Source organism: Lithobates pipiens, unplaced genomic scaffold, assembly GCF_037356315.1.
Source record: "Lithobates pipiens isolate NorthernLeopardFrog02 unplaced genomic scaffold, aLitPip1_a1.2 Scaffold_19, whole genome shotgun sequence".
Taxonomy (NCBI): domain Eukaryota; kingdom Metazoa; phylum Chordata; class Amphibia; order Anura; family Ranidae; genus Lithobates; species Lithobates pipiens.
In genome coordinates, this window is record NW_027507764.1 from 497,040,470 (window position 1) to 497,058,767 (window position 18,298).

Below are 18,298 nucleotides of genomic sequence, written 5' to 3' on the forward strand. Positions count from 1 at the left end.
GCCATATTTGCAGGTTTTCCTTCATCTTGCACAGGTGCTTTAAATCAAAGCCAATGGCTTGGTATTTTGGACAACTATTTTAGCTAAAATAAATTCACAAAACATGTCCTGTCGGGGATACTTGAGGACTGAGGCTGTGAATCAATGCGCTAAAATGGAAAATTTAATACTTAGCTCTCTGTAATTTTCCTTTCCTGGTGCCTATCCATGGCAGCATACGCACAATTCATGCGTATGCTGCCATGAAGTAGCTTTTAGACAAATCACATTTTTTTTTTATTTTGCAATGCCAATCAGCCTAGTTAAGCTGTAGCTGGGAAATCTGTTGCATGATAATTGTTTGGGGGGAGTGTAAAATGCATTACTTGGATTGAGCATGCATCTGCAAAACAAGTTATTAACAAAACATATAAAACATAAACATTTGCTACAGATTGTATTGGTCAACAAGAAATGACTTGCAAAAGAGCAAGGAAAGTAAAAACACGTGTGTTAATTTGAGACACTAACAGAAAATGGTTTTGAGGTCTGACCATTTTGCAGAGGAAATTAACAGGATTTAAACATTTATTAGTCACAACAGCACACACAATGAAATCAACATAAAACCAACAACCTACAAACAACAAACACTGACAACATCAAAAATACTTCAGGGAAAAAAGAAAAAAAAAACCCCATAAAATAAACAAAAGTACAAAATATTTGCTCTAAAACACATCTGTTTTGCAAAGACATAACAAACAAAATACAAATAGAAAATACATGTGTTACAAACTCTATAACGACACCCAAATCTACTCTCTTGACTGACTGACTCAGACACACAGACACACCGACACACACACTCTCTGGCCTCTTTTCAGGGCAAGGTAAAGAATGGTATCTGCAAGCTTTATATAACATAGGTTTGTCTGCTAATGAGGCGATTGAAAACTGTTTTTACTGAGGCAGAATGGCAGGGGTGGGCGAAATTACGTTACCTTATGTCGGGCGTGTGGCCGCCTAGGGAGCACGCACCCCCTAGGCAGCTGCGACGATTGGATTTGTTTTAGAACCGATCAATCTCCAGGCCCAGGCCAATGATTTCTGGCCTGGATCTGCTGAATCTGGCGAATGAAATGCTTCCCCACCTGTAAGTGTAATCACAGGCAGGGGAAGTGATGTCATCTCCCTCTCTGAAATGATTTTCCGTTCCAGAGAGAGAAAGGACATCCTAATATGAGTTGCACTAACACTACACTGACACAGTACACGTAGGCACACATTTCACCCCCTGATCGCCCCCCCCCCCCAGTTAACCCCTTTGATAAATGTACTGGTGTCATTTGTGACACTAATCAGCATTTAGGGTACTTAGTAGTAGGCCCAGATAGGTCTAGGGACCCCCCTAAACCCTCCTAATAAAGGTTTAGCCCCTTGATAACCCCCTGTCACCAGTGATCACCATATTAGTGTCACGGGTGACGCTGGTTAGTTAGTTAGTTATTTTTTTATAGCGTCAGGGCACCCGCCGTACATTATTTAATAAAATGTTTAACCCCCTGATCACCCGGCGGGTGATATAAGTTAGGTTTTAGCATCAGTTAGGATCTACGTCGCCCCAGGCAGTGTCAGATTAGTGCCAGTAGCGCTAACACCCACGCATGAACCATACACCTCCCTTAGTAGTATAGTGTCCGAACGGATCGATATCTTTGATCTGATCAGAACTATATTAGCATCCCCAATAGTTTAGGGTTCCCAAAAATGCAGCGTTAGCAGGATCAGCCCAGATACCTGCTAGCGCCTGTGTTTAGCCCCTCCGCGCAGCCCAGCCCACCCAAGTGCAGTATCAATCGATCACCGTCACAAAACACTAAACACATAACTGCAGCATTTGCAGAGTCAGGCCTGATCCCTGCGAACGCTAACAGTTTTTTTGGTAGCATTTGAAGCAATCGCTGACAGTCAGGTGCTCTTTTTTCCTGTGAGTCTCACTAGTTGTACCAGTAAATTTAGAGGCCAAAATTTCCAATCGAAGGTACACGTTTCTGAGCATGACAGATGAAAGTGAAGAGGAACTCACCCATCTGTCAGATTCAGGCTCAGAATACAAACCTGTAGACAGCAGCAGCACCCTGACAGATAGCTCTGACGACAGAGTAGTGGTCCCTGCCAAGGTCAGGCGTAACTGACCCCGTTCTTCTACTGTTTTGGAGGTGCAAGAACCGCAGGGCTCTCGTATGGTGCAGAGAGCTAGTACTAGTACCGTCCATCCTTCTGGTGAACTGGCAAGCATCAGCGGCCTAGTACATCCTGGTCGTACATCCAGCACTGCAGTAACACTTGGTGACGTGGTGAGTCCCATAAGTGCAGTTCAAGCTGGTGAGGTGGCTAGCATAACTAGTATTCAGCAGCCACCAATAAGATAAAGACAGGCCCGTCGAGCCCATAGTGCCCTTCCTGCTGCATTTGCCAATCCGAATTGGGAACCCACAACTTCTGCAGCACCCGTACTTCCCCCATTCATTGGCCAACCCGGAATTCAGGTGGAAACAGTTGATTTTTATTCGCTGTTTTTCACGGAAGATCTCCATAGATCTCTATAGATCTCTATGGACCAAAGCAATTTGTATGCTGGTCAATTCATCGCTGCAAATCCCCAGTTGACCCTTGCCAGAGATTGGAGACCTATTACGGTCACCGAATTTAAAACCTTCCTCAGCCTATCCCTCCTCAAGGGCATAACTGAAAAAAGTGAGTTGCGGTCATATTGGTCCACTGACCCAATTGCATCCATGACCAGGACACGATACAAGCAGATCTTGCGGTTCATGTATTTCAGTGACAATGAACTCTGTCATCCTCGGGATGACCCTGAATACGATTGGCTCTACAAAATTTGGCCATCGTAATCCACTTCAACCAGCAGTTTGCAGCCTTATTTACTCCCTATCAAGTTGTCTGCATTGATGAGTCCCTGATTACGTTTTCTGCCGACTTGTCATTCAAACAGTATCTTCCCAGCAAGCGTGCCAGATATGGGGTAAAGATGTATAAGCTCTGTTACAGGGCAACAGGCTATACATGTAGTTTTATGGTTTATGAGGGAAGAGATAGTTACATAAAGCGGAAGAACTGCCCAGACTACACAGGGAGCACTGGTAAGATTGTGTAGGACTTGGTGTCACTCTTATTCGGAAAGGGGTACTACTTGTATGTGGACAATTATTATACAAGCGTGTAACTTTTTAGTCACTTATTTGATCATGGAATTGGTGCATGTGGCACCATGCAATCTAATCGTCAGGGCTTACCCCAACGGCTTGTAGATTCCCATCTTAGGCTGGGGGAGAGAGCCTGCTTGAGATGTAATAATTTGTGAAGTGGAGGGATAATAAGAATGTTTTTGCTCTGACCTCCCTTCACTCCGACATGACGGTCCACATTCAAACGGTGACTGTTGTTGTGGAGAAACCCCTCTGTGTCCTACGAATACAACCTTAAAGCGGTGTTCTGCCCAAAAAAAACATTTTTTAAAGGCTTTGAACAATAGGATACTTACCTGTCCTGGAGTCCAGCAATGTCGGCACCGCAGTTGATGTTTTCATCAGCTGTCAGGTGTTGCCGCCGTTATTGCGGATAAGGGTACCTGCAGTGTAGCCTTACAGCTTCACACTGGGAATCCTACTGCGCATGCATGAGGTCCCGCTCCTCTCTGCTACTGGCCTAGGGACAGGGAGAGGAGGAGGGAGCCCCACGGTTATGTCATGGGCCGCAACCCGGATTCCCAGAAGTGGGAAGAGGATACCTGTCAAAAACAGCTATCCTGTCCCCCCTCCCCCCGAAAGGTGGCAATAGTGACATCGGAGGGGGAGAGGAGACAAATTAGTGGAAGTTCCACTTTTGGGTGGAACTCCGCTTTAACTTGGAAGGGATGGACCTTAACGACCAGTGGTTGGCGCCGTACCCAATTGCCCCTAAGGCCAGAAGCTGGTATAAAAAAGTGTCTGTATATTTATTCCAATTGGCTCTGCTGAATGCTTATGTACTATACAGAGCTTCAGGATGAACTGCATCCTCCCTTTAATTCCTCCTTCAAATCGACGCAGTGATGTCACTGCACGCCCTCCCAGTAGTGGGAGGGCATGCAGTGATACCACCACGTCGATTTGAAGGAGGAAGGTCTCATAATGTGCCGACCGGCATATTTTACATGTTTTTAATCTACCTATGTTTGTAAGTACCAATACTTTTTTAATAAATTGTACTGCATTACGGAATTATGCTAGGGTCCCCTTCCTTTCTATATGCTGTATGAATTCACGGACCGCATGTTCTATGGAAAGAGCCTAGTATCCTGCATTATCTGTGAGAGGCATTCCCTGGGTTTTCCATTCAGATGTCAGAGGCCGTTTCTGGGTTATAGCCAAATGCTGTTTTGGGTTTACCCTCTGGTACGCGGCTTTCCATATGGTGGTGGCTTTCCTCACTCAAACTGGGGATCACAGAAGTGTTTTTATTCAACTATAATTTGGACATATGTTTTATCTAGAGACTGTAATGGTTCATTTCACTGCATCTGATACCTAATTTTGGATGATATTTACCCTCCCTTCTGCCGGACCTGGTTGGACTTATTGTTGGCGCAGTTTTTTTCTATTTGTATTGTTTACTGCAGATATAGGCTTGACACCCGCTTTTATTGTCCCTCCTGTCCTAACCAACCTGGTCTTTGCATTGGAGAATGTTTTGAACGCTACCACACACTAGTGGAGTATTAGCGTAGGGTATAGCATTGCACAGTCCTAGGGCACACTTACACAGGGTCTCGAAAGATGAGATGTCAATCACATTTTGAGAAACCCTAATCTGGAACGTTTACAGTTTATATAAAAGTGCAAAAAAAAGAACACACAAAAACAAAAAATAAATAAAAAAGCCAAAAATAGTAGTGGTTTTATTTCTCTTCTCTCTCTCTCTCTCTCTCTATTGTTCTCTCCCTTATGTTCGCTCTCTATTGTCCACTCTGTTGTTCCCTCTCTATTGTTCTCTCTCTATTGTTACTGTATTTTTGTCAGAAACCATGAATGAGACTGAGACAGAAGTACAGTTAAATCACACTTGTTTAATAATAAAAGTAAATAGAACAAACGTAGTCAAATCATAACCAAATTTCGGTAACCTGAACCGATAGTCAGACAAGCCAGAAAGTCAGGAAGCCAGGGTACAGCGTAGTGGAACAGCAAGCAGGATCTGGAGCCATAAGGAATGTCAGCCAAGCAAGTGTTTAACAGGAACACAGGAGATAGTCTCTGTGATGTTGACCAAGGCGAAGGCAGAGATAATCTGGGCTGGATGGCTTAAGTAGGCAGAACTGATGAGCAGGATATCATCAACAGGTGAGTCACTGTGGAGAGATAAGAGCTGGCAATTAGCTGACAGCTGAGCGGCCAGCTCAGACAATTTTAGAACGGTAATGTTTTATTTTTACTATGTCTTATTATATTTGCTTTGCAGGTATGGTATGTCTTACTGTTATACTGTAATGTTACTTTGTTTTATTGTTAACCACTTCCCGCCCGGCCTATAGAAGAATGACAGCTGGGCAGTGGTTTCGTTATCCTGACTGGGCATCATATGACGTCCCTCAGGAGAACATGCCGCCGTGCGCCCATGGGGGCACGCATTGCAGCGATCGTGGAGCGGTGTGTCAGTCTGCTACACTGATCTCGGTAAAGAGCCTCCGGCGGAGGCTCTTTTCCACGTGATCAGCCATGTCCAATCACGGCTGATCACGATGCCAACAAGAAAAGCCGGTGATTGGCTTTTCCTCACTCGCGTCTGACAGACACGAGTAGAGGAGAGCCGATCAGCGGCTCTCCTGACAGGGGGGGTCTGTGCTGATTGTTTATCAGCACAGCCCCCCCTCAGATGCCCACACTGGACCACCAGGGACTCCACGAGGACCACAAGGGAAGTGGGCAACATGTGGATGGCCAGGTATGTACCCCCTGGCCATCCACATGTGCAAATGATGCCCAATCTGTGCCAGTCAGTGCCCACAAATGGGCACTGACTGGCACCATCATGTACCAATCAGTTTCATCAGTGCCACCCATCACCCAGCAATGCCACCCATCAGTGTCATCAGTGCCACCTATCAGTGTCCAGCAGTGCCACCTATCAGTGCCCATCAGTGCCTATCCATGCCACCTATCCGTGCCACCCATAAGTACCCATCAGTGCCACCCAAAAGTACCCATCAGTGCCGCCTATGAGTGCCCATCAGTGCCACCTATGAGTGCCCATCAATGCTACATACCAGTGCCACCTATCAGTGCTACATATCAGTGCCGCCTATCAGTGCCCATCATCAGTACCACCTCATCAATGCCCATTAGTGCCACCTTATCAGTGCCTGTCAGTGCAGCCATATCAGTGCCCATCATTGAAGAAGAAAACTTACTTATTTACAATACATTTTAACAGTAACAAAGAAAAACGTGCTTTTTTTTCAAAATTTTCTGTCTGTTTTTATTTGTTGCACAAAAAAATTAAAATCACAGACATGATCAAATACCACCAAAAGAAAGCTCTATTTGTGGGAGCAAAATGATAAAAAAAATTGTTTGGGTACAGTGTTGTATGACTGTGCAATTGTCATTCAAATTTCTACAGAGCTGAAAGCTGAAAATTGGCTTGGGCAGGAAGGTGTCTAAGTGCCTGGTATTGAAGTGGTTAACCATAATTTGCTTAGCAGGTACACCACTCGGCTGCAGCACGGGTTTATTTATTCTGACAGCAACAGCGTTTGCTCCCACGATATGTAAAGCCGTGACTCCAGTGCTGTAGGAAGTGATTTCACCACCACAGTTAAAAATTAGAGCATATATGCCGAAGAATGGGGGCAGGGGTGGAGGAGCAATTTTCTCCTAATATTAGGGGCAGATTGTCCCCATGCTTGGCATATAGTTTTTAGGTACAGATTGCGTTAAAAAAAATAAAGTTGTTTTATTGAGTTAATGCTTTATTGTTTTTGCTTTTCAGGTACACAATTCAGCTACAGCACTGATTTATTTATCTTGACAGCAACATCGTTTGCTCTCGTGATAAGAAAATCAGAGACTCCAGCACTATAGGAGGTAATTTCCCAACCACAGTTAAAAAATAAATGGTGCATGTATGCCCATCATTAGAAGTGGGTGGATGAAGGGCGGTAGTCTAATGGTGGGCATGCCCACCGATCAATCTCTTTTTTTCGTTCAGCCCACAGCCTGCATGAAAAAAGAACCTTACAATATATGCCCCCAACTTTGGGTGGTTATACCATAATGATGCCTGCAGGTTTATATCTAGGCATCATTCTTTTCAGCCAGCGGTCAGCTTTCATGTAAAAGTAATCCTAGCAGCTAATTAGCCTCTAGACTGCTTTTACAAGCAGTGGGAGGGAACATCCCCCCCACTGTCTTCCATGGTTTTCTCAGGCTCTCCTGTCCCAAGAGGGAGCCCAAGAATGCAGTCAGTGTTTCCGTCAGCTGACCATAGAGCTGATTGGAGACCACAATGGCTCCAATCATCTCTATGGCCTAAGAAATCGGAAGCTACGAGTATTTTATGACTTGGGTTTCGCCGGATATAAACAGTGCCATTGGGAAATTGGGAAAGCATTTTATCACACCAATCTTGATGTTTTGAGGGCAGAGGAAAGATCTAGGATCTAATAGACCCCAATTTAATACCTGTCACTACCTATTGCTATCAAAGGGGATATTTACATTCCCTGAGATAACAATAATAATGATAAAAAAAAATGAAAGGAACTATCAGGGATTTAGTAGATCAGACTGTGTGGACTGCACAGAGGATACCCAAAACGCATGTAGGTGAAATAATAATAGTGTTTATTATAATAAGTGACAAGAAAGTGAAAACAAACAGTGCACTGCCAACCACAAACCACAAACAACAAATAATATATACAATGAATGAGAAATACCAGAATCGTAAACAAAAGCCAGGCCAAGGTCATACACAGGGGATCAGTAGATGGGTAAGGATGAGGAACCAGAGGGAGAGGACGGATGGAGCAGGGATCCCAGGCAAACAGGAGACAGGAGGGTCAGGTCCAGGATGGGATTGGGATCGGGAGAGATCAGGTCGGGTCAGATGCAGGCTCAAGGTCAGAGTACAGGCAACAATGTCAGGGCACATGGAGAGAGCGATACCAAGGCAAGCATGTATGGGCTTGCCGGGTATTTATAAGACTGCAGTAATTGTCCTCATGTAACATCTGAGCGCAAGAAGTGTTGTCTGCTCCATACTGCCAGGATCCATATGCTGGTGGACGCCAGTACTGCTCCCCAATGATGACATAACACCAGCAGGGAAAGTCTCTCCTGACAGTTACAAACTGGCAGGAGACACCTGCTGGTGGACCTCAGTACTGCACGCCAAATAATAGATCTTACCAGCGGACGGACCCTTTCCTGACAGGAACAATTTAAAAAAATAAGATAAAAAAACTAAATAAATAATAATAGTAATAAAAAAAAATGAACCCATGTCCCCCCGCGCTCACGCACAAAAGTGAACGCAAGCGTCGGTCTGGTGTCATATGTAAACAGCAATTGCACCATGCATGTGAGGTATCACCGTGAAGGTCAGATCAGGGCAGTAATTTTAGCAGTAGACCTCCTCTGTAAATCTAAAGTAGTAACCTGTAAAGGATTTTAAAGGCTTTTAAATATGTATATAGTTTGTCGCCACTAGAATTCCTTCTATGGCTCTGTTCTCCAGCTTGGATTGCTTTTGACTTGGAATATAGGCATATCCTTTACATCCAAACACTCTGATGTGCCCTATGCTAGGCTTTGACCCATGTCACATTTCGAATGGAGTACTTTTAATCAGTGGCAAACTTTTAATCAGTGGTAAACAGTGCACCCACAACCCCCCCCCCCCCCCCCGTTGGGTCAGGTTGGTCAGTACACTTACCCCATTCATGCAGGCAATCATGGGCATCTTCCCCGGGTCTCCTCTGCGGGCATCATGGCGGAGGGGGTCACAAGCAGCTTCTCAATCCCCTGCTCAGCGGCTTCTGTTTCCTCCCTACTCCTCCTCGGCGACCAATCAGAAGGCTACTCCTTTTGGCTATTTTCAGACCTATGCTTCCTGATTGGTGGAGAAGTGGTTCAGTGTGAGAATAGTGAATATTCATTCGCTATTCTCACACATCTGGGTGGGCTCCGAGCATATTCTCAGTGCCCTGGGCCCACCCAATTTTGAAGCCTTTTAGAGCCTCTGGCTCTAAACGGTGCTTCAAAAAACCACCCACCCTGCATTGGAAGTCATGCGCCTGGCATCCTGAAAGGGGCTGGAAGCATGGATGGGGTGGCGGTGATGTATAGAGGAGGCGCCCGTGCACCCTTAATAGATGGACTGCCCCTGCTTTTAATGGTTCTTGAGGGTAGTCTTTTCTGTAGATAGGTTGCAATCAAGACTGCTTCTACCCAGTACTTGTCAGGTAGGTTGGCATCCGAAAACATGCATCTGGCCAATTCTATAAGAGTGTGATTTTTCCTTTCAGCTACACTGATTTGTTCAGGAGTGTATGGTGTGATTGTCTGGAGTACTATGCCTTGTCTCTTCAGATATGAGGCTACTTCTTTGCTTTATGTATTCTTCCCCATTGTCGGTGCGTATTATTCCTGGTTTCTGTTGGAATTTGTTGCTAGACATGGTGCTGAACTCTTGAAGTTTCTTGGATGTTTAATTCTCGTGTTTCATCAGATAAGTAGTTGTGTACCTGGAATAACCATCAATGAAAGTCAGTAGATATCTGTTCCTGCCTGACGTGGGCATTTTCATTGGACTATATATGTCACTGTGTATGACATATATGTATGACTATATATGTCACTGTGACTGTTACCTGTCTCAAAATATAAATTAAGAGAGCCGTTTATTGTACGCAATATGATCAGCTCGGCAGGGACTGCAAAGAATTACACAAACAGCAGAAGATACGACCACTCATCTTCATGGCTGAAGCATTTTCACTTCAGTCACATGGCGTGTGGTCTTATATAGACTCTGCTTTTGTGTCTTCTCTGCCATCTATTGGTTGTTGATAGAATAGCAGGATAGAAATTCCATTTTCTTTGCTTACAAATAAAAAAAATATGAATATGGACTTTGGGGTGTCTGTTTTGTCTTTTGTGTGACCATATAAACCCCAGTCCTTCACACTCTCCCCTCCTTCAGTTCATGGCTCCTGACATTACACTCAATTGTTATCTGAACACTATTTAGTGATTTATGAAACCCAAATAGGTACTTGTTGCCACCAAGGAGTTCTGCCTGGTATGTCATGGGGTAGCTAGCATTATAGGAGTTTGTCTGGTGTGAATCTGACTTGGTCTGTATCTTGGCTGACCTAGTGTCTCATATCTAAAGATCTCTTTAAGCTTAGCTTGTCTAGTAGATCTTCTGACAGGAGTTGATTCTTCTCCATTCGCATCATTATCCATTTGCATATCTTGGCTCACAGGCAAGTCTTGACTTAATGGGGGTAATTCTGCAGTGTCTAGTCCCACCATGTCTGTAGCCCAGATTTGGTCACCAACTACTGTTCCATCATTTTGTTCTTGTTCAATATTGGGTGTGGTAGTTGTAGGATAGAACTCTTCAGTGGACACTCTTAATGGGAGTTTCTGTATGTTTTGAGAGTTTTGTTGAGACACAACACGATCATGACTTTATGTAGTCTCTGGTATATAAGGATAATACCATCTTTCTTCATCTGAACATTCCTCCTCCTGGTCCAAATCCATTCTGGTCTCCTTTCTGTTACTTATATTGTCTTTGGTTCATCGGTACTCTTGGAATGTATCCTTCAATTGGCAGGTCATTTACTGGTAGTAAGAGATTTCTGTGCAGTACTTGAATAGTCTTTTTACCACTTTCAGTCTGAATTTTGTATGCAGGCCCATCTTTGATTCTTTCTACAACTTTGTGTACTGTTTTTTCCCAGTATGAATGAAGTTTACCAGGTCCTCCTCTTTCAGAGAGATTTCGTACTAAGACCCAATCACCCAGTTGAAGAGGTGCTCCTTTTATCTTCTTGTCATAGTGCTTCTTTCCTTTAGCAGATGATTTTTGACTATTATTATTTTTTTTTATTATTATACACGATTTATATAGTGGCAACAGTTTAGGCAGCGCTTTACAATGTATAGGGGGGGGAATACAATTGCAGTACAATACAAAAGCTACAGGAGGGCCCTGCTCATAGAATGTAAGCTCTAAAGGGAGGGTCTGGTGGTAGAAAAGGTAATAGCTGCAGAGAATGATTTAATGGGGGTGGCTCGGGGACAGTTAGGTTAGTGTGGGATAGGCTTTCCTGAATAAATAAGTTTTCAGGGAACTCCTAACGGTGGACAGGGTAGGGGCTGATTGGACACACTGGGGCAGGGAGTTCCAGAGGATGGGAGAGGCTCTGGAGAAGTCTTGAAGGCGAGCAAGGGAGGAGGCAACAAGGGAGCTAGAAAGCAGGAGGTCCTGGGAGGAGCGGAGGGGGCGATTTGGGTGATATCTGCAGATGATGTTGGTGATGTAGATGAGGGCAATGTTGTGGATGGCTTTGTATGTTATGGTTAGCATTTTGAATTTTACACGGTGGAGTAGGGGAAGCCAGTGAAGGGATTGGCAGAGAGGGGCAGCAGTCACGGATCAATTAGTGAGGTGTATTAGTCTAGCAGCAGCATTCATAATAGACTGAAGGGGGGATAGCCTGCTTAAGGGTAGGCCATTAAGGAGAGAGTTACAGTAGTCAAGGAAATAATCAAGGAGTGAACGAGTTGCTTTGTGGTGTTATTAGTCAGGAAGGGTCAAATTCTGGAGATGTTGCGGAGGTGAAGGCGGCAGGATTTAGCCAGTGATTGGATATGGGGGCTAAAGGAATGGTCAGAGTCAAGGATTACACCCAGGACCCTGGCTTGTGTGGAGGGACCAATAGTTGTGTTGTTGATGTTAATGGTGAAGTCACGGGGGGGGGGGATCGTGAAGGAGGAAATATAACAAGCTCCGTTTTTTTTTTAGTTTGAGGAAGTGGTGTGACATCCATACTGATATGTCATTCAGTAAGTTTGAGATCTGTGAGGAGATTGAGGGGGTGAGTTGATGAGTGGAGAGTAAGATCTGGGTGTCGTCGGCATAGAGGTGGTATTGGAAGCCATGGGAGGTTATCAACTGGCCCAGGGAAGCGGTATAGAGCGAGAGGAGATGGAGTTGCAAGTGACACTGAAAGTGCGTTGGGATAGGTAGGAGGAAAACCAGGATAAAGCAGAATCGCGGAGGCCAAGGGAGCGTAATTTGCTGAGGAGGAGCAGGTGGTCAACTGTGTCAAAGGCAGCAGAGAGGTCTAAAAGTATAAGTATGGAGTAGTGGCCGTTGGTTTTGGCAGTTAGTAGGTCATTGGTGAGTTTTAGTAGGGCAGTTTCAGTAGAATTTTGTGGGCAGAAGCCAGACTGTAGGGGGTCAAGAAGGTTGTTGTCCATGAGGTAACGACTCATTTGGTCATGGACAAGGCATTCGATGAGCTTGGAGGAAAACGGGAGCAGGGAGATGGGTCTTAAGTTGTTCAAACAGGTGGGATCTAGTGAGGGTTTTTTGAGTGTGGGGGTAACCAGTGCATGTTTGAGCAGGGAAGGAAAGGTGCCGGAGGAGAGGGAGAGGTTGAAGATGTAGGTTTGGGAGTTAAGGATAGAGTGGGAAGGTGGTAGCAGTAATTGTGAGGGGACAGGGTCCAGGGAGCAGGTAGTGAGGTGGGCCGTGGAGAGGAGTTTATTAACTTCATCTGTGGTAACTGGGCAAAAAGAGGAGAGTATTGAGCGTGGTGTTGGACCTGTTGTCTCGGATGTGATTTTGTAAGCTTCTTGCATTCTGGATGCCCATTTCTGAGTAAATGTTGGTTGACTTTCTGATTCCTTTTCCAAATTTGGGTTGAGCATTAGGTTGATTGGCAAACGAGGAGATCTCCCGTACAATAGAAAGAATGGCGAGTATCCAGTGGCTTCATGCCTGGTGCAATTGTATGCATGAACCATATGTGGAAGATGTTCTTTCTAATTGGACTTTTTCTCTCCCTCTAAGGTGCGAAGCATCTGTAACAAAGTACGGTTCAGTCTCTCCACTGGGTTACCTTGTGGATGGTATAGACTAGTTCTTGAATGAGAAATCCCTGCCAATCTTTGCAAGTTGTTTTCAAATTCTCTTCCTTGGTCATAGTGGAGTTTCTCTGGATATCCAAAACATGGTATGAAATCTTGAAAGATCTTTTCTGTATTGAGTACTGCCAGACTGAATGCTGTGGGTCATCGCTGGGTTGGCGAGTTGGGCGACTCAGGAGAATATCACAGCATTACAACAAGATGTGAGAAGTGCACTTGATGCGCTAGCCCGTGACCACGACATTGTAATAAAACCATCCGACAAGGGTGGCAATGTCGTGGTCATGGACAGTGCTTACTATGTCGAGATGTGCATGAAGATACTTTCCAACCCTGAATGGTATCGACCCATTCAGGGGTCACTTCTTGATAAATTCACCAAAGATTTCTATCTGATGGTAGATACAGCATTCCATCATAATGTCATTACAAAACAAATGTGGGAATTTATTAGAACTAGTTACCTCAAAGAGCCCACCTTTTATGCCCTACCTAAATTACATAAGCAACATACAAAACCTCCTGGCAGACCCATTATATCTGGCCGTGGTAATCTGACTGAAAATCTCAGTCGAGTAGTAGACAGCCACTTAAAACCTCTCGTTACCTGTCTGTCATCTTATGTATGTGATACAATTCACTTCCTGCAGATTCTTCAGGATTTGTATATTGAGAAGGGTGTTCAACTAGTCATTATAGATGTTGAATCACTTTATTGCACCATCCCCCACTTGTAAGGTCTTCGACAATACGTCATATGTTGTTGCAATTCAGTGACTGTGAACCTGCCTATACAGAATTTATTTAGAATTCTCTTGAATTCATACTTTATCGTAATGCTCCACTGACGCTCTGACCCCGCCCCCGTGCAGCCTGTATGCTCGGAATAGAGCGGCTGTAGTGAGAGCCAGTGATTGGAGTGGGAGTGTCAGTGGAGCTCCCGGCCCCGCCCCCGGACCTCTGTATTCCCCAGCCAGTATAGAGGGGGCGGGGCCGGGAGCTCCACTGACGCTCCCACTCCAATCACTGGTTCTCACTACAGCCGCTCTGTTCCGAGAATACAGGCTGCACGGGGCGGGGTCAGAGCGTCAGTGGAGCTCCCGGCCCCGCCCCCTCTGAGCGGGCTAGCACGGGAATACAGCCTCCCGTGTCCTCTGTGCACTCTGTAAAACCTTCCTTGGGACCCCAATTCACGGGTAACGGGGCCCCCCTAAAAAGCATCAGTGGAGCTCCCGGCTGTTGTAGTAAGATCAGAGAATGGGAGCCCCGCCCACATACCTCTAAATGTATGTAGTGAGTTTGGCTGGCCAGGTATGTCCTTGCACCCATAAAATGCCTGACTGCTTAAACCCTGAGCTGTGTTAGTCAACTGTCAAGCTGTGCATTGCTGAAAGTTCTCTGACCATCACCTGTATCATGTCCGCAGTCTCTGATTGTCTCCTGCAGTATGTCTGCAGTCTCTGATTGTCTCCTGCAGTATGTCCGCAGTCTCTGATTGTCTCCTGTAGTATATCCGCAGTCTCTGATTGTCTCCTGCAGTATGTTCGCAGTCTCTGATTGTCTCCTGCAGTATGTCCGCAGTCTCTGATTGTCTCCTGTAGTATGTCCCCAGTCTCTGATTGTCTCCTGCAGTATGTCCGCAGTCTCTGATTGTCTCCTGCAGTATGTCCGCAGTCTCTGATTGTCTCCTGCAGTATGTCCCCAGTCTCCGATTGTCTCCTGCAGAATGTCCCCAGTCTTTGATTGTCTCCTGCAGTATGTCCCCAGTCTTTGGTAATCTCCTGCAGTATGTCCGCAGTCTCTGATTGTCTCCTGCAGTATGTCCGCAGTCTCTGATTGTCTCCTGCAGTATGTCCCCAGTCTCTGATTGTCTCCTGCAGTATGCCCGCAGTCTCTGATTGTCTCCTGCAGTATGTCCGCAGTCTCTGATTGTCTCCTGTAGTATGTCTGCAGTCTCTGAACCTCTCCTGTAGTATGTCTGCACTCTCTTACACTCTCCTGTAGTATGTGTATTAATGTGCCCCTTTACTTGCTCAATTATTTAGGATTGCTCCACTGCTCAGTGAGAGGTAATGATGTGCATTAACCTGTAGCAACCAATCAGCGAAAGGGTAGTGATCTGGTTTAATCTCTAGCAGCCAATCAGTAAGTGGTAATGATGTGCATTAACCTCTAGCAGCCAATCGGCAAGCAGAAATTATGTGTTGTAACCTCTAGCAACCAGCCAGCAAGCAGTAAGGATAGGCTTTAACCTCTGGCAAACAATTGCAATCACTGCGTGATCTGCTGCAGTAAACTGATTTTGAGTCTACCTGCTATTTTTTGTATGTCTCAGAATGGAGAAGGGGCCCCAAGAAAATGTTTGCCCAGGGCCCAATCAAAATTAAAGATGGCCCTGCCGACTCCTACGGAGTGCATCTGTGACCTGGTCTCAGGTGACCTGACAAACAGGTACTGGCACTTACTAACTATGGACTCTTCACTGTCCCGGTTTGTCCCTAACACAGCAGCTGTTACATTTAGAAGAGCCCCCTCTGTGGGTGAAAAGGTAGTTACCAGTGAATACCAACTTCACTGGGGTGATACATGCAAAATACTAGGCACCTTTTCTTGTGGTGGCTGTCCATTTTGCCAATATATGGACAGACGAAAAAATATCGATCTACCCAATGGGAAACGTTTCCACCCGAAACATTATGTTAATTGTAAAAATTCCCGCTGTAGTGTATTTGTTCACACGTGAATGTGGCTGCTACTACTTAGGGAAGACAATGAATTCTGAAAAATAATTTATCAACATACTCTTACAATTCGTAAACATCACCCAGATGCAGTCATTGGCTGACACATGGCCATGATGCATCCAAAATCACTTCCAAAGGTATTCTTTTTGGCATTAGATCGAGTGCATTTTTGCCCCAGGGGAGGCGACTTTAACCATTTACAGACCGGACCATTTTGCTGGTCTAAGACCAGACCACTTTTTGCGATTCGGCACTGCGTCGCTTTAACTGACAATTGCGTGGTCGTGCGACGTGGCTCCCAAACAAAATTGATGTCCTTTTTTTCCCACAAATAGAGCTTTTCTTTTGGTGATCACCCCTGCGGTTTTTATTTTTTGCGCTATAAACAAAAATAGAGCGACAATTTTGAAAAAAATGCATTATTTTTTACTTTTTGTTATAATAAATATCCCCCAAAAATATATATAAAACATTTTTTTCCCTCAGTTTAGGCCGATACGTATTCTTCTACATATTTTTGGTTAAAAAATGGCAATAAGCGATTATTGATTGGTTTGCGCAAAAGTTATAGCGTTTACAAAATAGGGATAGTTTTATAGCATTTTTATTAATAATTTTTTAGTATTTTTTTTTTTACTAGTAATGGCGGCGATCAGCGATTTTTTTTTTATTGTGACTGCGACATTGTGGGGGACCCATCGGACATTTTTGGGACCATGGCCATTTATACAGTAATCACTGCTATATAAATGCAGTGATTCCTGTGTAAATGACACTGGCAGTGAAGGGGTTAACCAGTGGGTGGCAGTGTAGGGGTTAAGTGTTCCTAGGGGTGTGTTACTAACTGTGGGGGGGTTGGGCTTTCATTTAGTGAACACTGATCTCTGCTCCAATCACATGGAGCAGAGATCAGCGTCACTAGTTGCTAGGCAGAATGGAGAAATGCTGTTTACACGTCATTTCCTCCATTCAGCCATCCCATGAGACGATCGCGGGTATGCCCGCGGCGATCGAGTCCGAGGGTCCCGCGACCAGACTCACGGGGGTCCCGACCAGCACGGGAGTGCCTGTAGCCTGTAGATACTGCCTGGGCTTGCAGTATCGTCTCCAATGCCTGGACCCATAACCTATTAGCAGGATATTGAAATGATGCGCTGGAAGCTTCTTGTTTGCAGCAATAGCTTTGCTTTTATGGAGAAATATCAGAACATGACTTTTCATGGAACAGGAACAAGGAGAATACAACTACACAAACTTAGGAACAAAGGTACTTCCTCTAAATACATTACCTACTGGTATAGATAGGTATAATGCATACAGTATTGTCAGTTTATTAGAAACCATGCTGTTGTTCTTTCCAACACTAAACACCTTGTTCTAAGTCAGGATCCCGATGTTGTTTTTTTCACTATAGAAAGGGTTGGGTTTTTGGGAAGGTAGGTGTTACACTAGACCAGTGTTTTCTCACCCTTTGTTCATTTGTGGGACCTTTTAAAATTATACACAATCTTTTGTCACTCCATTCTAAAAATGAAAGACTAAACTAAGAGTTGTACATAATACAGTAGTATCCACATGTGTAGGAAACCCAGTATTAATTAGTACAAAGAAAACATACCTTTGCACACTGGTACTGAATAGTATTCCAGCATTTCTCTTCTCCTTAGTGCTCCTTCACTTGTGAAAATAAAAATAACAGAGGGCGCGATCTAATTGTAGTAAGTAAGGTATATTTATTAATAAAAACAGGAAATTGGCAACTCACATATAGCCAGTAAAGGTTTGCTTATAATCAAAGTCAGGCTTGGGTGGTGTAGATCTTAGCACAGAAGTGATCCAGCGCAGAATAAAGCATTCAGGGCTGTCCGCTAGGTATACTGTATGAGTGTTTACAATGCCTTTACTGTATATGCTGCAGTTAGTCTGAGACCCTCTGGTGTTCTCTTAGCCTTATGCCGCGTACACACGACCGGACTTTCTGGCAGACTAGGTCCGACGGGATCAGTCCGTCGGACAATCCGATCGTGTGTGGGCTAGTCCGATCGTTTTTCAAAAAAAAAAATCAGACGGACCTAAAAATAGAACATGTTTCAAATCTATCCGACTGACTCAATTCCGACAGACTAAAATCGGGAAAACCGTTCATCTGTGTGCTAGTCCGAAGGACCAAATACGACGCAAGGGCAGCTATTGGCTACTGGCTATTGAACTTCCTTGTTTAGTCCCATTTACATCATCACGTTCAAAACGAATGTGGGCAAGTCCGTTTGTTCAGAAAGTCAGTTGGAACTCCGCAGAAAGTCCATCGGTAAGTCCGTCGGACCTAGTCTGCCGGAAAGT